This window comes from Odocoileus virginianus, chromosome 2, assembly GCF_023699985.2.
Source record: "Odocoileus virginianus isolate 20LAN1187 ecotype Illinois chromosome 2, Ovbor_1.2, whole genome shotgun sequence".
Taxonomy (NCBI): Eukaryota; Metazoa; Chordata; class Mammalia; order Artiodactyla; family Cervidae; genus Odocoileus; species Odocoileus virginianus.
In genome coordinates this window covers 53486872-53508949 of record NC_069675.1, presented here as the reverse complement: position 1 = coordinate 53508949, position 22078 = coordinate 53486872, and the positions used below count along the sequence as shown (strand labels likewise).

Here is a 22078-nt window from a genome sequence, read left to right as displayed (position 1 = left end):
TTCAGTCAGTTCCGTTCAGTTCAGTCGCTCAGTCGTGTCCGACTTTTTGCGACCCCATGAACAGCAGCACACCAGGTCTCCCTGTCCATCACCAACTCCCGGAGTCCACCCAAACCCATGTTCATTGAGTCGGTGATGCCATCCAACCATCTCATTCTCTGTCATCCCCTTCTCCTCCTGCCCCCCATCCCTCCCAGCATCAGGGTCTTTTCCAATGAGTCCGCTCTTCGCATCAGGTGGCCAAAGCATTGGAGTTTCAGCTTCAGCGTCAGTCCTTCCAGTGAACACCCAGGACTGATCTCCTTTAGAATGGACCGGCTGGATCTTCTTGCAGTCCAAGGGACTCTCAAGAGTCTTCTCCAACACCACAGTTCAAAAGCATCAATTATTCGGTGCTCAGCTTTCTTTATAGTCCAATTCCCACATCCATACATGACCACTGGAAAAACTATAGCCTTGACTAGACGGACCTTTGTTGTCAAAGTAATGTCTCTGCTTTTTAATATGCTATCTAGGTTGGGCATAACTTTCCTTCCAAGGAGTAAGCATCTTTTAATTTCATGGCTGCAATCACCATCTGCAGTGATTTTGGAGCCCAGAAAAATAAAGTCAGCCACTGTTTCCACTGTTTCCCCATCTATTTGCCATGAAATTATGGGACTGGATCCCATGATCTTAAGTCTAATTTTTAAAGCTACTGTTTGGTTTTTTCCTCCAAGTGGAATTAAAGAAAATAAACTTCCAGTTGTTTGTTATCAAATCTGTATTTTGACTCTGTAATGGCTTTGTGAAATAATTCCTAAAAATATAGATGCTCAATTTTAAATAAGAGAACCAACATACTCTTAGAGATCCACTTATACAAAGAGCAATATTGGGTCAACCAATTAAGAAAAAGTCTCATCAGGCAGTCAGGAGTCCTCAGTCTGGGTCCTTGTACCAGCTTTATCCAAGCCATTCTTACAAACTCTCACTGAAGGGACATTTGATTTGTTATAAAAATAATTTTCCAGAAATGCCCGCATTTCATCTTCATGCTCAGTTCTAAAGTAGCACAGCTTTAGGAATGGTATTCCTGCTGTCTTCCCCAAAGACAAGGTAGTTAGACAGTAAGTACCTGAAGAAAGAAAACCAAAAATGTTTTAAGTAGGAGGTCAGCAAAGAAACTGCCTAATATACTGGGGCTATAAAGCAAGCTTTCAAGATTAAGTCTTTTGCTTCCTAGTTAGTTCCTCAAGCAGTTTACCCTCTGCTGTCCAAGATTTTCCCTCTGAATGGGAACTCCAGAAATGCCAAAGACACTGGTTTTCCAATCCCAGGCCTGCCACTCACTACCTGTGACCTCATTTGAAAAGAGAGCAGGAGAACTAATTTACTTGATGCCGGTGAGGGTTGGAAACCACATTCTATAGAAAAGCAATCAGCTAGCAATAGAGCACCAGCACATTTGAATCTAAATCCAGTAAATTCCATTTCCATCACTACTTCTAAACCAGAACTTGTACTGTAAGAGTTTCTGTCAGCATTGATCTAATTGGAGAAAGAGGGAAGAACTTAAATCTCTGTCCCACAGCACTTCTGTAAATAATGCCAAAGAATTTTTGGTCCCAGCAGGGGTTGGGCAATTCTATAGTTGTGGTATAACTGAGAAAGGAGGATAATTTTTGACACAATGTCCTGAAGTTAAACTTCCAGAGTTGCTAGGCTAGGAATATTTCACTAGATTTTTTATTAAACAATTCAAATGATGTTCCTAGATGTATAGAGCACCAATTTAAGATTTGTGGCAATAAAAATAATTTTTTAAATTCTCATAATAGTCCTGATGAGAGCCTGATAAATTTCAAATAAGTGATGCTAAACCCTATCACATATTATTGTAGATTTACATTAAAGAAAACTTTCTCCATATTTTCAGACCTTGATTTCTTCTAAAATCATTTATTATACAATACCTGTATTCTTTGTGAACTGTTTCTTCAAATTCTAGTAGATTTTTCTTATTGGAAGTAAGTAATATTTTGTGTGTAAACTATGTTTTGAAGTATTTATACATTTATTCTATAACTTAGGGAGTAGTAACAATGATTGCTCTAATCATCAAAGGCTTTCAAGTTCTTTCATTTGTGTTCAGAGCATTATTCATTCTTTTTTTGATGACCCAAATGAATATAAAGTGTTATGTCATGCCCATCAAATTAGAAGTTGGTATAGAACAGAAGGAGGAGGGCATGGCAACCCACTCCAGTATTCTTGCCTGGAGAATTCCATGACCAGAGGAGCCTGGTGGACTACAGTCCATGGGGTTGCAAAGAGTCGGACACAACTGAGCAACTAAATACAGCACACAGCACAGCATAGAACAGAAGACCCTAGACCTCCAGTGTGACTGTCAAAAAAAAAAAAAAAAGTATAGCCACAAATAAGACCAGTGACAAGCAGTTCTTAGTTACAGCAGCTGGTTGGTTTCTATTAGTGCCAATATGTGGTGGTTAGAATAGGTTGACAGTATAGTAAGTCTAAGAATACAGAAATAAACAATATTCAGAAATGGAGATAGGCAGTTGGTGATTGACAACTTTGGTTCTCATGACAACTGTTCTGGTACCCCGAAGTGTTATGAGAATTTGATAACTGATTCAAAGGAGTCAATGGATCATGAACTGAGAGCTCAGATTCCATGGATTTAGACTTGTCTGAGTAAGCTTCAAAATACTGTTGAAGTGGGCCCACTAAATGTATATGTGTATCATTAGTCAAGGGGCCTGATGGGAAGTTATCCTAAGGGAGAAGGGTCAACAGCACAGTTTTGACTCACTATCAGTAGATTCTTTTTTTTATTGTTATTAAGTGTTTATTGGAGTCTAGTTGCTCTACAACATTGTGTTAGTGTGCTGTACAGCAAAGTGAATCAGCTATATCTTACACTTCCCCCTCTTTTTTAGCCTTCTTTCACATTTAAGTCACCTCACAGCATTGAGTAGAGTTTCCTGTACTATACAGTAGATTCCCATTAATTATCTATTTTATACATGGTATCAATAGTGTCAGTCACTTCAGTAGATTCTGACTGCAGCAGAGGGCCAATTTAAGGCCAAAGGATGCATTCTATTCATTTTGGCCCACAAAGACAGTTACTGCGACTCATTCCTCAGTGTTTTGAGAAGACTATCAACAATAATTAAAAAAATAATTTTAGAATTAAAGGTCTATCCCACAAAAATCTTTAAAGGAAATTGGGAGTACATGGGAGCAGGACTTCTGACCTTATTAATTAAGTGAAAAGAGATCATTTTTCCCACTTCACTACAAGCAATAAGAAATTGAAAAAAAACATCATTTTTTGGAGTAGAAAAAAGGCAGAAGGTCTTCTGTATATGAATAACAGTATTCTCCAGGGGGCTTGGAGGGAATGAGCTGCATGCCAACACTGGAAGCAAAATGGCAGCACACTGGAGGCATCACCAGTGGGCTGGAATAGCCTTACCTTCCAGCATGTGAGGATGGGGATTGGTGAATCAAGTCTTTTTCCATTGTAAGTCTAGACATCCATTCAGACAAGCACAAGGAACAGGAGGAATGCATTGGCAGATATAGGGGTAGCTCCTGAAAGTTAAATGGGAGAAGGGCCACCAAAATTTACTGGAATGAGAAAATAAAAGAGTTCAGAAGACTGTTCTGTTTTTACCTTTTTTTTCTTCTTCTCAATATAGGATATTTTATTCTCTTTGCAAAATGGCCATTTTTCTTTCAACGAGAGTATTGTAGAAAAGGAGCAACACCATGCACTTCCACATCAACATCTAGCTCCAGAGCCATTAATCCATCAGTATCCCAGTGATGCAAAGAAAAATTCCTATGAGGGAAAATCTAATTATGAGTACAGATGCTACAACATTTACCATCCAGATTTTTCCTATAGTGGTTTCTTCTAGCACCAGTTTAGAGAAAATGGGGGATGGAAAGAATCGGAGGTTTTGCATGCTATAGTTGATGTCTGAAAGAAAGAAAGAAAGTGAAGTTGCTCAGTCGTGTCTAACTCTTTGGGACCCTATAGACTGTAGTCCAGCAGGCTCCTCTGTCCGTGGGATTTTCCAGGTAAGAATACTGCAGTAGGTTAACATTCCCTTCTCCAGAGGATCTTCCTGGCCCAGGGATCGAACCCACAGATCTTACCTCTTCTGCATTGGCAGGTGGGCTCTTTATAACTAATGCTACCTGATACTGAGCACTAATTAAGTAACACATGTTTCTAGAATGATGATCCTCAGAAACATACCATAGAGCTGAGGTCCAGGGGAGGTAGAAAAATCTTTTTTTTTTCTCTTTTTTATTTTTTCTCATAAGTCAAAAAGAAATTAGATACCAGTCTTGAAAAAGTCTGATTATTGTTTAGATATTAAAATGTTAAATAAAGGAATAATTATAAGATTAAACATTAAAGAATCATGCCTTGGTCCCCTTGCATGAAAGTCATATATAAACAAGTGGTTGCTCTATAGACACTAAACAAACCTTCCCATATTTTAGATACATGCTTCACTATATTTTCATGTCAAACATTATGAATATAATAGACCAAGAGATTTTCTAGCATGGTCATTACCATCGTGGCAAACAAAGTTCATATTTTGAGTCTCAGAGAGCATGTATTACACAGCTATTTCATAAAATAGAGTTCACTGGGCCAGGTTTACTTTTCATTTGAATCAAGCCATGGTAGAAATGATGAAATTATCTTCAAATCATATTTATGTTAGAAGTGATTTGAAAGATAATATCTTCAAGTGATTACCAGACTTGTTCAAATATGAGGCACTCTTTCTAAGATCAAAACAAAACAAACTTGTGGATGAGCAGGTGCTGATAGCAATGTAATTGACTGAGAAATTACGTTGTGTGAAATAGCTATCATGAATTGAGAAATGCTTTTCAAAAATTTTTATTATGTTAAATATACTTCATTGAATTGTGCTTAAGTGAGTAAATCATTAGTGAAAATGAAAGTTGCTCAGTCATGTCCAACTCTTTGCGACCCCATGGACTGTAGCCTGCCAAGCTGCTCTGTCCGTGGGATTCTCCAGGCAAGAACACTGGAGTGGATTGCCATTTCCTTCTCCAGAGGGATCTTCCCAACCCACAGATCAAACTAGGGTCTCCTGCATTGTGGACAGAGCCATCAGGGAAACACCCCTCCAAACCTCAACCACTAGACATATCCTCAGATGAAAGTCCACAAGTTACCATACCTCCACCCTCCTCTTGGGAAAAAAAAATGCTTTGAACTAAACTAAGCTTTTCTCCTAGTATTTATTGCCAAGACATCTATATACTAGCAAAATATAATATGATACATAATTTACTTTTATAATAGAAATAATTGCCCAGATATTGAAGATTTTTTTCCTTTCTTTCAAAATGAAAATCAACATTTGGCTCTAATATTTTAAACCCTGCTTTACTATTTGAACCAATTTTGCAAAACTACACATCATCAGAATCATTCACTTCACCACTTGGTAAGCTGCATTCATATCTGCAGCTTATTTTAAAAGATAAGCTTTATGTAATGGCCATGCTGAGTTATAGAGCCTTAAAACATATGAAGGGCAGTGTGGTGAGGCTCCACTTGACTGAACAAGACATTCACATCCTGTTTGTCAAGGTTCCTAATGCATTTTTCATTATCATTCCAGTCACTCATTGACTCCCAGTATAACATATTGATTCGATTTTCAGAAGGAGTCTGGAGATGAGATAATGAAGCAATTAAGTAGTTTTTCAAAGGATAACCACTATCACCTAAAATCATTAAAGAAGAATAAAATACCTACAATCCTCTACCATATCAAAGCTAATTTGTAACTGATTAAAGAGTCAGCTTCCTGAAACACTGAGACTTGGAAAATCAAAAAAATTTGGAAACATATACTAACTGAAATACTTTTTAGAAATGTCTATAGACAGTTAGGATTTGTTGTGAATTCACTTCTGTCCTGGATATGTTCCAATAATAGCTGCAGCTCTGTACCACATCCTTGAAATGTGTTCTTTAAAAATTAATGCCCTATATAAATTCTCTGGGCTTCCCAGGTGGCGCTAGTGGTAAAGAACCCATCTGCCAATGCAGGAGACATAAGAGACACAGGTTCCTGGATTGGGAAGATCACCTGGAGGAGGATATGACAACCCACTCCATTATTCTTGCCTGGAGAATCCCATGAACGGAGGAACCTGGAGGGCTATTGTCAATAGCATCGCAAAGAGTCAGACATGACTGAAGTGACTTAGCACGCATAAATACTTTACACTCTTTGGGCATATTCCTGTAGTAGGGTGTTGCTTTGTGGAAAATTGATGTGAATTTTAAAGCATCCAAATAAGGCTGACTCAGGAGACCAAAAAAAGAAAACAATTATCTCTCCCTAAAAGAAATAGTGAGGCAGAGAGTCTGTTTTAAATAGAAAGTTCCAATATGACTCCTGACCCTGGTACGTTAATTCAAGTCATTGACATGGTTTAAATGTGACAATGAAATGCATAAACAGGAGAAGTAAAAATTTACAAGCTGTCAAAAATGTGTACAACCAGATGAGTTAAAAATCATCCATCCTCTGTAGAATTGCAAGAGAACCCGACTGACCCAGAAGTAAATCTGCTCAGAGCAAGTCCCATGTGACTCTACAAAATTAAGTCTGTTTGACTTTCTGTAAGAGGTAGGGGTTCAGGTACTTCCTTTTCTCAGATGTGGGCAATAATTTACAGGACTGATAACACACATTTTTTAACAAAAGAGAAGGGTGGGTTTCTGTCTAATCAAGACTGAGGCAAGCTTCCATTTAGTCAAACTCTTCCTGCTCTATTCCAAGAATCTTATTCTGAAAAAAATGTCTTAAATCACTAGTAAAGTGGCTTTCAATGTAATCTTTGGATGTGTATTCCAAGAAGTCATGGAAACAAGAATAGGAAAGTAGAGGTAGTTAGAATAGGTAACTGTGCCATGACTCAAACAAGAGCAGTCACCCCAACTGTGGGCTTCTATATAAGATAATAAAGAATGCAGTTGCAAGCATAAGTTTCAAAACCCATTTTTATTATCTTATTATAGATGAAACCTAGACAGCATATTAAAAAGCAGAGACATTACTTTGCCAACAAAGGTCTGTCTAATCAAGGCTATGGTTTTTCCAGTAGTCATGTATGGATGTGAGAGTTGGACTATAAAGGAAGCTGAGCACCAAAGAATTGATGCTTTTGAAATTTCGTGTTGGAGAAGACTCTTGAGAGTCCCCTGGACTGCAAGGAGATCCAACCAGTCCATCCTAAAGGAGATCAGTCCTGGGTATTCATTGGAAGGACTGATGTTGAAGCTGAAATTCCAATACTTTGGCTACCTGATGCGAAGAGCTGACTCATTGGAAAAGACCCTGATGCTGGGAGAGATTGAGGGCAGGAGGAGAAGGGGACAACAAAGGATGCGATGATTGGATGGCATCACCAACTCAATGGACATGAGTTTGAGTAAACTCTGGGAGTTGGTGATGGACAGGGAGGCTTGGTGTGCTGTGGTCCATAATGTCACAAAGAGTTGGACACTGATAGTGACTGAACTGAACCAAATAGATGAAACTTCAGTTCTAGAAGAAAGAAGTTGCACAAAGTCTATTAAGTTATTAGAAAGAGGATCAGGAACAGACGCTAATCCCAGATCATACAGGTAAGTGAGATGGTACAAGGTATGTATATCATCTTTCATGGCCCTAATAGTCTTCAAGTGCAGAACTGTTCCTTTAAGTCCTAGGGAAACTGCAGAAAGCTTTTTGGGACTGAGTAGAGTATAAGTTTTTCTGTCTTGGTGCAGGAAGAATTAAGCAAAAGGCAGAGTGAAAAGTAAGAGTTCATTAGAATAGGATGCTTGTGAGATAGAAGTAGGCAGGCATGGGAGATCTACCCTAAGAACTTCAGTTCAGTTCAATTCAGTTCAGTTGCTCTGTCGTCTCCGACTCTTTGTGACCCCCAGGGACTGTAGCATGCCAGGCTTCCCTGTCCATCACCAACTCCCAGAGCTTGATTAAACTCATGTCCTTCGAGTCGGTGGTGCCATCTAACCATCTCATCCTCTGTTGTCCCCTTCTCCTCCTGCCTTCAATCTTTCCCAGCATTAGGGTCTTGTCAAATGAGTCAGTTCTTCCCATCAGGTGGCCAAAGTATTGGAGTTTCAGCTTCAGCATCAGTCCTTCCAATGAATATTCAGGACTGATTTCCTTTAGGATGGACTGGTTGGATCTCCTTGCTGTCCAAGGGACTCTCAAGAGTCTTCTCCAACACCACAGTTCAAAAGCATCAATTCTTTGGCACTCAGCTTTATAGTCCAACTCTCACATCCATACAGGACTACTGGAAAAACCATAGCTTTGACTGGCCTGACTTTTGTCGGTAAAGTAATATCTCTGCTTTTTAATAGGCTGTCTAGGAACTCAGTGGGCTATAGTTTTATAATCAAAGGAAAAGTGGGGAGGGAGAAAAGACCACCTTCTTCCTCATCCTTGAGTAAACATCAGGCTTAAACCATCAGCTCTTGTTAGGGAATTTAAATATATAGTCTTCTTTAGGCTTCAGAGGCAAAGCAGAGCAGGCCTCTGACCTTGCTTCTAACCTGGCTGGACAAGCCCTGACTGTTAGTGCCCTGACTGCCTGCTGTGAGTGCAAGCCTTGCAACACCATAGATAAGATAAGTGACAAATCTTGAAATTGTTGAGCCCCTGGAAGGACCCTGGTCAACCAAGCCCCAGGCTTAACAACATTCCAAGGTTTACATGACAAAACAAACAGCATTAGCATAAAATCAGAGCTGCAGTTTGCTCACAAGTAGATGATAATATCAGTTTGCATCCTGGGATTGTAAGTGGGAAAATTGAGCTGCAGATTTTGAAATTTCACCCATGGAGCAGACCCACTGCCTGAAACTCTTTCCCAACTGGGACTCCAGATGTGCTTGACATGGGACTTCCCAGCACTGTTTAAGTCTGGATGTTGGTCAAAACAGAATTTGTTGATGTGTCCTGCGCCGCTTCTATTTCTCTTTTCTTTTAATGTTAGTATATTGAAAGTAAGCTAGAAAATTTTCTAATAATTACTGGAATTAATTGTTTATATATAATTAGTGGCTTATTTTGTTAACAAATCCTTTGAACTTGAGACAAAAGTGAAAACTTTTGCAAAACAGCTCCTCCTCAGTGTCAGGTGGTGGAGTCTTCTTGTCCTTACTTGGTCAAACTGGGACTGTCAAGGTGCTGTGGAAATGAGTGAAAAGGGGGTAGCCAGTGCTTAAATATGGTAAATCATGTCAGGTTTCATTATAATGTCACCTTTCACCTATTCTTCCCCATAGTTAGTACATGTAGAACAAGCCCTTTCTCAAGGATCCTTAACTTGCTAACTTCAACAGGCAAGATGCAGGTCATATTCCAACATTGCTTGGTTGTTCGGAGCCATGTCTTGTGTTTCTTTTACATGGTTTTGTCGCCAAGCAAGTCAGCTTGGTTTTGTTGCTAGGCAAGCTTGCTTGGCTTTGTTGTTAAGCAAGACTGTTTTCTTGAGTGATCATTAACTTACAGGGGTCTCCTATATTTTTTCCCTATTTATACTACCCTAGTGGAGAAGGAAATGGCAACCCACTCCAGTATTCTTGCCTGGAGAATCCTGTGGACAGAGGAGCCTGCTGGGCTGCTGTCTGTGGGGTCACAGAGTTGGACACAACTGAAGCGACTTAGCATGCACGCATGCATTGGAGAGGGAAACGGCAACTCACTTCAGTATTCTTGCCTGGAGAATCCCAGGGACAGAAGAGCCTGATGGGCTGCCATCTATGGGGTCAGACATGACTAAAGTGACTTAACAGCAACAACAGTGGAATTAACTATTTAAATAACTTACTCTCTCCCTGTTACTAGGATATAATAATGTCTATCCAACTTCTCCCATGGCTCGCTTGGTTTTATTTTAAATTTTCTTTTGTGAATAATTTCAACCTCATATTCTGATTTATGACTGAATTATGACATATCATTCACAATTTATGTCATTAATTTAATAAAATTTGACAATTCTTAGCTCATTTCCAGTCTCCCACACCCCACTCCTCCAATTTCTCTTTTACACACCTCATATTTCTCTCTTATATACACACACAAACACATGCATTTTATAATTTCATAACTCTCCCATGCCTCTTGCATGTTGTGTTGATAGTATAATAATCTTAACAATAAATTAATATGCTGCAATGTTGGAGAGTATGTGCACTTATTTGGAAAGCATTTGCACATTTTCTCCTAAAAGACTACTGAAAATGGCCTAAAGTTTCTTAGGTAAAACACCCTCCTCAGGATCCTACTCCACTCTTCAAGTCTCAAAATATCACCACTTTAAAGTTATATCTATCTTTCCAGTATGAACTCACACTCACTTCACTTCAGTTCAGTTCAGTTGCTCAGTCGTGTCTGACTCTTTGCGACCCCATGGACTGCAGCACACCAGGCCTCCCTGTCCATCACCAACTTCCAAGTTTACTCAAATGCATGTCCATTGAGTTGGTGATGCCATCCAACCATCTCATTCTCTGTCTTCCCCTTCTCTGCCCTCAATCATTCCCAGCATCAGGGTCTTTACAAATGAGTTAGTTCTTCCCATCAGGTTGCCAAAGTATTGGAGCTTCAGCCTCAGCATCAGTACTTCCTATGAATATTCAGGACTGATTTCCTTTAGGATGGACTGGTTGGATCTCCTTGCAGTCCAAGGGACTCTCAAGAGTCTTATCCAATACCACAGTTCAAAAGCATCAATTATTTGGCTCTCAGCTTTCTTTTTAGTACAACTCTCACATCCATACATGACCGCTGGAAAAAACATAGCCTTGACTAGATGGACCTTTGGTGGCAAAGCAATGAATCTGCTTTTTAATATGCTATCTAGGTTGGTCGTAACTTTTCTTCCAAGGAGTAAGCGTCTTTTAATTTTATGGCTGCAGTCACCATCTACAGTGATTTTGGAGCCCCCAAAAATAAAGTCTGACACTGTTTCCACTGTTTCCCCATCTATTTCCCATGAAGTGATGGGACCAGATGCCATGATCTCAGTTTTCTGAATGTTGAGCTTAAGCCAACTTTTTCACTCTCCTCTTTCACTTTCATCAAGAGGGTTTTTAGTTCCTCTTCACTTTCTGCCATAAGGGTGGTGTCATCTACATATCTGAGGTTATTGATATTTCTCCCGGCAATCTTGATTCCAGCTTGTGCTTCTTCCAGCCCAGCATTTCTCATGATGTACTCTGCATATAAGTTAAATAAGCAAGGTGACAACATACAGCCTTGACGTACTCCTTTTCCTATTTGGAACCAGTCTGTTGCTCCACGTCCAGTTCTAACTGTTGCTTCCTGACCTGCATACAGGTTTCTCAAGAGGCGGGTCAGGTGGCCTAGTATTCCCATCTCTTTCAGAATTTTCCACAGTTTATTGTGATCCACACTGTAAAACACTTTGGCATAGTCAATAAAGCAGAAATAGATGTTTTTCTGAAATTCTCTTGCTTTTTCGGTGATCCAGCAGATGTTGGTAATTTGACCTCTGTTTCCTCTGCCTTTTCTAAAACCAGCTGAACATCTGGACATTCAAGATTCATGCACTGTTTAAGCCTGTCTTGGAGAATTTTGAGCATTACTTTGCTAGTGTGTGAGATGAATGCAATCGTGCAGTAGTTTGAGCATTCTTTGGCATTGCCTTTCTTTGGGATTGGAAGGAAAACTGACCTTTTCCAGTCCTGCGCCACTGCTGAATTTTCCAAATTTGCTTGCATATTGAGTGTAGAACATTCACAGCATCATCTTTTAGGATTTGAAATTGCTCAACTGCAATTCTATCACCTCCACTAGATTTGTTCATAGTGATGCCCTCTAAGGTCCACTTGACTTCACATTCCAGGATGTCTGGCTCTAGGTGAGTGATCACACCATCGTGATTATCTGGGTCGTGAAGATCTTTTCTGTCCAGTTCTTCTGTGTATTCTTGCCACCTCTTCTTAATATCTTCTGCTTCTGTTAGGTCCATACCATTTCTGTCCTTTATCGAACCCATCTTTGCATGAAATGTTCTGTTGGTATCTCTAATTTTCTTGAAGAGATCTCTAGTCTTTCCTATTCTATTGTTTTCTTCTATTTCTTTGCACTGATGGCTGAGGAAGTCTTTCTTATCTCTCCTGGCTATTCTTTGGAATTCATTTGCATTCATATGGGAATATCTTTCCTTTTCTCCTTTGCTTTTCCCTTCTATTCTTTTCACAGCTATTTGTAAGGCCTCCTCAGACAGTCATTTTGCTTTTTTGCATTTCTTTTCCATGGGGATGGTCTTGATCCCTGTCTCCTGTACAATGTCAGAACCTCCGTCCATCAGGCACTCTGTCTATTAGACCTAGTCCCTTAAACCTATTTCTCCCTTCCACTGCATAAGTAAATCTTTAATTCAATATTCTGTTGATAGGTGAAGCTGTGTTCCCTCCCTGCTATTTACCTGGGGCCAAAATATGGTGGAGGTAATGAAGATAACGGCGACCTCCTTCAAAAGATCCCACGCATGTAGTGCTGTATTCAGCATCTCCAACCCTGCAGCAGGCTACCACCAACCCACACCTCTGCTGGAAACTCCTGGATACTCCCGGGCAAGTCTGAGTCAGTCTCTTGTGGGGTCACTGCTGCTTTCTCCTGTGTCCTGGTGTGCACAAGATTCTGTTATATCCTCCAAGAGTGTACTTCCCAGTCCTGGTGGTCTATGGTGGGGTTAATGGTGATCTCCTCAAAGAAGCCTGATGGCATGCCCACGTCTGCTGCACCCAGAGCCCCTGTCCCTGCGTCAGTCCACTACTGACCCGTGCCTCCACAGGAGATGCTCAGACACAGTTCTGTCTCAGCCTCTCAAGGTTTGTTTGCGCCCTCCGAGCACAATGGGATGGGAATGGGGTTTTACTCTAAACATGAATTCGCCTCTCCTACCATCTTGCTGCAGCGTCTCCTTTGCCCTTGGACGTGGGGTATCTCCACATGGCCGATCACCCAGCCGCAGCCGCGGCTCACCGCTGTAGCACCACACTTAGTCAACTCACACTAACTAAACTCAAATGAAAAAACTCTCTCGAGCTTCTGTAATTTAGTCTCCATTGTGAGCCTGTATGTTTTTCACATACAGAGTCTCAGTGAGAGGAGGTAAATGGGTCCCCAGGCTGAGCAGCTGGAGCTTGTTTCCTGCTGACACGCTTGAAGGAAAAGATTAAGGCGGGAACAGAGAGGAGCTGAACTCTGCTTGAGTGAAAAGACAAGACGACTCCACTTTTCCTTTTTTGAAGTCTATTAATTTATTGAGTAAAAACAAGTCATTGTCAAACATATTAAATTCAGTTTTATTCAAATTTGGCTGATGTCCGTTTGCAGCAGAGGTGAATGGGGGGAAAGAAAAGACACAGTGATGCTGGCAAAGGGACACCGAACAAGACCATCTTCCCTTAATTATAAAAGCGGGCATCACACAGCCAGCATGAGCCGTTAGCAAAAGGGAACGTGGTGTTGAATGAACAGCAATAAAACCAAAGTAAGCGCAAGCTCGGGAGAAGAGAAAGGCCAGAGCTTCTAGAAGGCAAAATGCGGCAGGGGCTGCTTGGAGAGCAGCATTGGGCAAGAACTGCCGGCTCACTTGGGGGACACTGTGACCACGTCATAGCCTTCGGGTGGAGTGACCCGCTTCCAGGAATGCTTTTCACAGTAGATCTGATCCTCCACGAAGAAATGGCCCTTCTCTTTCAGGTTGGTGCCACAGACAGTGCACAGGTAACACAAGGTGGCGGTGATGGTCCCGCAGTGTCATGAACACGCCAACGTGGGTGCCACATCTGTCACACATGGGCAGCTTCTGGGCATTTCCAATCGATGCAACCACTTTGGTGACCAGAGCCTTAACACTTCTGAATCCCGAGGACTTGTTGGGATCCCCTTTCTCCTCAGACTCCAGAATTTCCTGCAATACCAGGAACAAAGTGGACTGTTTCAGAGGCTCATTTAACTCCTGTTTCTCCCGGAGCATCTTGTAAACTTCAGATTCTTTGTCGATGAGGAGTCCGCTTGGAAGCTGAGAATGGTCTAAGGCTTTGCCATTTGTCTCCTGCCCTCTGGCTGCTGTCTTTGACTCCAAGGCATTGTTGAAGCTGGAGATATTTTCAAAGGAGTAGGGGCCAGCTGGGTTGTTGTACTGGTTTGTGATGACCCTAGGGGCAGAGCTGGAAGCAAGTGAGGCGGTAAAGGGCCCAGCACTGCGGCTGGGGGTGCTTCCTACATGGAGGGCCTCTTGGGGCTCAGAGGCTGAATTCATCTTGTTTGGGTGACGTCTCTGTCACCAGAGGAGACCAGATTTTCTGTTCAGGTCTGGCTGCTGGGAGAGTCATGTTGTCTGTGCAGCCCTTGATTTTGTTCTGACCTTCCAACTTGTCATATTGCTGGTATGTTCCCCATGGATGGCTGTGGTTACATCTCCAACACATAAATTACCTACAGCAGCCTTCCTTCCAGGAGTGACCCAGGAAATGGAGAGAGGCTGTTCGAAGTCCTTTCCCACCAGGAGGTGGAAGCCCCAGGGTCCTGGGCCCTGGAGGACTGTTTGCTGGGTTGTCATGGAATGGGGACAGTGGGTGGCAACCCGAGGGGACGGGTGGGGCAGGACGCGGAAGGGTGCACTGGGCTCCCTGGGAGCTGCTGGAGAAAGAGCACATGGTGTGGGCCTAGGGAACCTGGGGCGTGTGGGAGCCGGGCAGGAGGAGCCCACATTTTTTTTTTCTTTAGGTCAAAGAGATCTCCCTAACTACCCATTTGCCTAAAGGTTCCTCAGGGGTCAAAAAAGGGAGGAGGCACTAGCCCACATTATGTCTACCAACCTCACAGAGAACCTCATGCTGGAATTCATTTTGGCTAAAAGATGTGAGTGCATATCAGAGAGGGCCCTGAGTCAGACAAAATATGGGCACAAAACAAGATGAAACAACATGGTTGGCCAGAGAGAACTAGGAAAACTGCCCTCTTATAAGCAATTTAAGCCACCACAAAAACACAGCTCTCTCTGAGCCTGCCAGTATGTCTTTCCACATGTACTTTGCTTCTAGTAAATGATTTACTTGCTTCACCACCTTTTGTCTCTTTGATAAATTCTTTCTTCAAAGGAGACAAGCACCAAGGTCCTGCATCAAACCAATGGGTTCTCATGGTCTAATGGTTAGGATTTGGCACTCTCACCTCCATGGCCTGGGTTTGATCTCTGGTCAGGGAACTAAGATCCTGCTTCAAGCTGCCACATCCCATGCCTCCAACCACCCCCTGCAATCAATAGAAGGCCTAATTATAATCAGTTTTCCATTTTATTAATTTAAAGAGAAATATATTGCCTTGAGTGTAGACTCAAGTCTTTTTGGTATTCTGTGAAATAGGCTGCAAAGTTGACACCTTACAGATATAGGTCTATGAAGCTTTGTTCATACCTTTTTTGTTACTCCACAATATTGGGGAATTTCATCTCTGTATTTGTCTTGTCCACCAGACAGTGCAGTGGCAAGATTGGGTCACATAATCTCCTCACCAACAGACCTAAGACTGTTTCTCAACCACAGATTGAGCTCAGTACCTATCACTAAATGAGGTAAAAGTAGAAAAGTTAATTTGAAAGTTAAAGTGGTTAGATATAAAGGGATGCCAGATTAGGTGAGAGTAGAAGGATGAGAGATTTAAAAATCACTATGCTTACCATGCAATACAAGACATAACTAAAAATATGAGTATGAGGCCAGAAAACAAAATTCTTCAGTCATATTTACTCCATATCCAGTCAAAATCTAGAGCACGGGAGCTGTGGCATTTTAAAATTGAGGATGTGCTGAGTCTCTTTTTTATGAACCTGTGTATCTATTCTCCAGTATACAACACAGCACTTTGAGTTGGTTTCAGCCAATAGAGGGCATAGCAGACGATTCAAGGAAAGCAGAAGAATGAGGTTATTGTACCTATTCCTGAGATACCTGGTGAGGGAGCAGGTGGGGAGGGCTCCATGGGCTGGATTTGGCTCATAGCCAATGGTCTCAGATCCTGTCAGACTACTCTCTTATATGCATTTCTCTCCTTCTAGTAAATATACTTGTTTCTATTCAGGGGTAATGTCAACCTTCCTTCACCAGCTCTGGGGTTCTCTGTTACCTGCACTCACTTTTCCAAATGGTTTATTTAAAACACCCAGTTTGTATATGCCATCAGCTTCCTTCTGGGACTCTGAGACTTTCAAGAGTTAAGAAAATAATTACACAAAAATTGTTGCCTACTTGTACTGGTCATCACAACTATGGCCATTTCCTAAGTATGGTCCATAGGATACTCAAGGTTTGGGGGATTGATATACCATATATAATATTTTATATGCTTGGATACATTTTTTACTGTTGAACTTTGAAATTTGGATAAGTGGGATACATTGAAGTTCAGTTACGGATTTGTTAGGGATCACATCCAGAGATTACTTTAAAATGTAACACTCAGGCCTAGAAATATCTGACAAAGTTGAGGATATCTTGGTAAGGAATTATAATTTAAAAAGCAATTTTTTTCCTTCAAGACAAATTGAAATCCTCTGTCCGGGGGAATTTCCAGGCAAGAAAACAGAAGTAGATAGTCATTTCCATATCCAGGGGATCTTCTCAACCCAAGGATCAAACCCATGTCTCCTACATTCCAGACAGATTTTTACTCGCTGAGGTCCTCGAGGTGAACTGGGTGACAAAAATCACTGGATCAGTCAGCCCACAATATCTCCTAAAGCTGAATTGGTCTTTTGCTCATTACCAGACATGGAAGAATGAACTGGTAAAATTGGGAAAGAGGTATATCAAGGCTATATATTTTCACCCTGTTTATTTAAATTAGATGCAGAGCACATCAAGCAAAATGCTGGAAAGGGTGAAGCTCAAGCTGAAATCAAAACTGCCAGGAGGAATACTGAGAACCACAGGTATGCAGATGGCAGCCCCCTAATGGCAGGAAAGCAAAGGGGAACTAAAGAACCTCTTGACGAAGGTGAAAGAAGAGAGTGAAAAACTCGGCTTAGAACTCAACACTTAAAAAACTGAGATCATGGCATCCAGGCCCATCACTTCAGAGCAAACAGATGGGGAAAAAAATGGAAACATTGATAGACTTGATTTTTGGGCGTTCCAAAATCACTGCAGACAATGACTACAGCCACGAACTTAAAACTCTTGCTCCTTGGAAGAAAAGTTATGACAAACCTAGACAGTGTATTTAAAAAAAGAGACATCACTTTGCTGACAAAAGTGTGTATAGCAAAATGATGGTTTTTCCAGTAGCCATGTACATATGTGAAAGTTGGACATAAAAAAGGCTGAGCACCAAAGAATTGATGCTTTCAAACTGTGGTGCTGGAGAAGACTCTTGAGAGTCCCTTGGCCTGCAAAGAGATCAAGCCAGTCAATCCTAAAGGAATAAACCCTGAATATTGATTGGAAGAACTGATGCTGACCCTGAATCTCCAATACTCTGGCCACCTGATGTGAAGAGCTGACTCACTGGAAAAGACCCTGATGCTGGGAAATATTAAGCGTAAAGTGATAACTCTTCTTTCTAATACATTGTTTATGTTTGTCGTAGCTTTTCTTCCAAGGAGCAAGTGTCTTTTAATTTCATGACTGCAGTCACCACCCACAGTAATTTTGGAGCCCAAGAAAATAAAATCTGTCACTGTTTCCATTTTTCTTCCCATCTATTTGCCATGAAGCGATGGGACCAGATGCCATGATCTTAGTTTTTTGAATGTTTCGTTTTAAGCCAACTTTTTCACTCTCCTCTTTCACCTTCATCAAGAGGTTGTTTTGTTCCTCCTTTCTTTCTGACATTAAAGTGTTATCATCTGCATATCTGACGTTGTTGATATTTCTCCCAGCAATCTTGATTCCAGTCTATGAGTCATCCAGCCCTGCATGTCACATGATGTACTCTGCATATAAGTTAAATAAGCAGGGTGACAATATACAGCCTTGACATACTCCTTTCCCGATTTGGAACTAGTCCATTGTTCCATGTCCACTTCTAACTGTTGCTTCTTTTCCTGCATACAGGTTTCTCAGGAGGTAGGTGAGGTGGTCTGGTATTCCCATTCTTTCAGAATATTCCAGTTTGCTGTGATCCATACACTCAAAGGCTTTAGTACAGTCAATGAAGAGAAGTAGATGTTGCTTTGGAATTTCCTTGCTTTTTCTATGATCCAGCAGATGTTGGCAATTTGATTTCTGATTCCTCTGCCTTTTCTACATTCAGCTTGTACATCTGGAAATTCTCAATTCACATACTGCTAAAACCTAGCTTCAAGCATTTTGAACATTACCTTACGAGCACATAAGGTCATATGCTAGTATTTTAGCTCACTTGTACAGTAGTTTGAACATTCTTTGGCATTGCCCTTCTTTGGGATTAGAAAGAAAATTGACCTTGTCCAGTCCTGTGGCCACTGCTGAGTTTTTCAAATTTGCTGGCTATAAATAGCACCAAAAATTGTTCTTCATTTTTTTGCTATTGACAGTAATTAAACTTCTGTATAGTCAGAAGTTAATGTTTTCTTAAGGCCATTATGTTTTTGCAGTAATTAAATAAATAAACATTAAATACAGCTACAAATCAGTTAGAGATATTTTATGTAGGGGGTGTTTTAAGAAGCTTCTAAAATTACATCTTATTTGGTGTTATAGTAAAACAGAGGGTAAATAGGTACTATTTCTTCTGAGAAATCTTGAACTTTCTCTTGTCTCTCCAAAGCAAACTGACACCAGTGTGTGGATTCTGTTGTACCTTACAGGGTCCGGCTATGGTCTCAAATTTTGGCATGTGTTGTGGAAAGGTTTTTTTTTGCCGCCCTTGAAACAATTGTAATCTAGCGAGTAAAAGGATACTTGCTTAGAATGCTGAAATTGCTAATCCTGTGACCTCAGCACCACAGTTTAATCTACAATAGAGCAATTTCATGTTTGTTTGTTTGTTTGTTCCCCCCTGTGGAACGATGGCATAGACAAGTTTAAATATATGGCATACAGATGGAGTACAAGCAGACGGAAATTTTCAAACAGTTAAATAATAATAATTCAAAGTGTGCAGTTAAAAAAAATATTTTAGGTCCACTGCATTCAAGGAAAGATAAAAGAGATACCATGAAATTCTCTCTTCCCAAAACCTATAGCAAACATGCATATGTAAGATATTTCTTTCAATTCTTATATATATAAGGCCCACAGGTCACAGTAAAGAATGATTTGTTATATTTTTTCTAATTGAAAAAAAAAGTGTGATCTTGATTTTCAAACATGAAAAATGACTGTAAATATAAATAACTCAAACTCTTTATGGGAAAAAAAAGTTTACTGCATTTCATTGTGTTAGATGTGGAACTTTATCAACTTTTGAATCACATGTCCAATGAAACCAGAGACAAAATTATAATGTTCTTCTGGGAAAAATGTATGTTGAAGATTAGCTTTTGGGGAAATTACAAAGCCTTTTTCCTAAATAATGTGTTAATGAAACTTTATTTCCTTAAGATGAAAGAAAGAAACAAAGAAAAAGAGGAAGGAAGGAAAGACGAAAGGAAGGAAGAAAGAAGAGAAGGAAAGAAAGAAAGAGCTAAAGATTGACCAGGTTTAAGAACTTGGTCCATTAGGTTAGTGGAGAGAGAACTGATGACATGAAAGTAAAAGATTACAGATCCACTTGCTCATTTCTCCCTTTCTCTCATCCCATCCTACTTTCACTATCCAACTTCTGATCTGAGGAGCTGCGACCCTGACCTGCAAGCTCCTGAAGACTGGAGACAGGCTAACTCCTGGCTAACAGACTGCTTTTGGTATCATGCCCTTTCCTCACACTGAGGAGGGACAATCTAACATTCAGTTGTAGGCTTTGTAATGGAAATATCCAGAGCAAAAACTATGCTCGGGAAACCTACTCTTAGCCATCATAGGTAACCTCTAGATAAAGTTTGAGCATTTCAGCACAATTGGTTTTGGGGAAGATTAGGACCAAAGCCTCAGTGGAAAATACAGTGTTACTTTGCCTCATTATAGAAAGTTCCTCACAGATTATTAGTACTTTTAGATGTGATGATTTCTCATGTCTTCATATAATTTTAATGTTCCTATTTATGTCCCTTGACAAAATACTAAAACAATACAATTTTATTTCTGTAGTAGTCATGATCCTGTCTCTTTAATGAAATGAGTGAGTTTTGAAGAAAAAATTTCCCTAATATAGCTTAACAACAAGCTTGGCTAGAGTGAGCATCTGTGGCTGCCCATTATCTTTCCTGGGAAACAGTCTTTCTAGACAGCAATTACCTGTGTAAATTAGTGAGGCTTCTATTATAAATATCTTGAATTGAAATAATAAAATTCTTCCACTCACTTGTTTTTCCATCACTATAGGTTTGTCAATAATGATGTGGGTTTTCTCTATTTTAACCTGGCACAAACCCATCAAAAGGCACTTGATGAAATGAAGAGCTGGAGCCCTCTAAGTTCAAAAGGAAAAATATAAAGTTTATTATATATTTTGTATTGAATTATAGTCAAAACTTTCCAGGGAAAATGAGTTTTGTCTGTAACTTTATTTACTTTATTTTTCATCTCACACCATGCAACAAATACCCAGAAAAAAAAAAATGCTTAGGCTCTCCTTCTGCTGAACAAATTTCTTTATCTATTGCATTTTTGCTCAGAAAAAAGATTAATAATCATGTTTCAAAGTGATGCTGCCCACTGTGAAATTTGTTCCCCAGCCATTTCTTAAAAAAAAAATGCATTCCACAGGAAAACTTCTGCCTGGCTAACAGCTAATTCAGAAAATAACTATCCTGACACTATAATTCTTGCCTGTGAAAACAAAATGGATGGAAAGGATTTGGTTTTAATGCACACTTAAATGCATTAACAGTACTAGTAAAACCTGACAGAATTTAAATTATAATTATATCTGAAGTGCATTTAGATGAAAAGTTCTCACACTGATTTTATTCTACGCAACACAGAAAGGCAACTGAACAATGAATTTGAGTTACAAATATCTGAGAATTTTCAAGGTATCGCATTCAACATGAGACAAATACATTGTACATAAAAGTAATTTGGTACTATGAACTTTGATTCATAGTTCTAGGAATATAAAATAACCTAGTTTCCTTTAAAAATCATTGCAATTGTACAGGTAAATATTATCTTCTATAGGTGCAAAGAGAACACTACTTAAGTATCATGACTGAAAATGCTTTTCTTTATTCAAAGAAAGTGACATCATCTACAAAAAATGTATTCTGGAGAGGATGTGGAGAAAAGGAAACCATCCAACACTATTGGTGGGAATGTAAATTGGTTCAGCGACTATGAAGAACAGTGGCTGAAAAACTAAAAATAGAGCTACCCAATGATCCAGCAATTTCACTCTGGAGCATCTATCTAGAGAAAACTTTAATTTGAAAAGATACATGCATTCCAATGTTCACTGCAGAACTATTTACAATAGACAAGACATGTAAGCAACCTAAATGACCATCAACAGATGAATGGGTGACGAAGATGTAGTACATATCAGTTCAGTTCAGCCACTCATCACGTCCAATTCTTTGTGACCCCATGAACTGCAGCATGCCAGGCCTCCCTGTCCATCACTAACTACTGGAATTTACTCAAACTCATGTTCATTGAGTTGGCAATACCATCCAACCATCTCATCCTCTGTTGTCCCCCTCTCCTCCCACATTCAATCTTTCCCAGCAATCAGGATCTTTTCAAAGGACTCAGCTCTTTGTATCAAATGGCCAAAGTACTGGAGTTTCAGCTTCAGCATCAGTCCTTGAAATTAATATTCAGGACTGATTTCTTTAGGATGGACTTGTTGGATCTCCTTGCAGTCCAAGGATACTCTCAAGAGTCTTCTCCAGCACCACAATTCAAAAG

At 40.2% G+C, this 22078-nt stretch overlaps 1 pseudogene; it reads right to left on the bottom strand.

The window, feature by feature from the left end:
* Positions 1 to 13733: 13733 nt before the first annotated feature.
* LOC110151793 (PDZ and LIM domain protein 1 pseudogene) lies at positions 13734 to 14709 on the bottom strand (annotated as a pseudogene).
* Positions 14710 to 22078: the final 7369 nt, after the last annotated feature.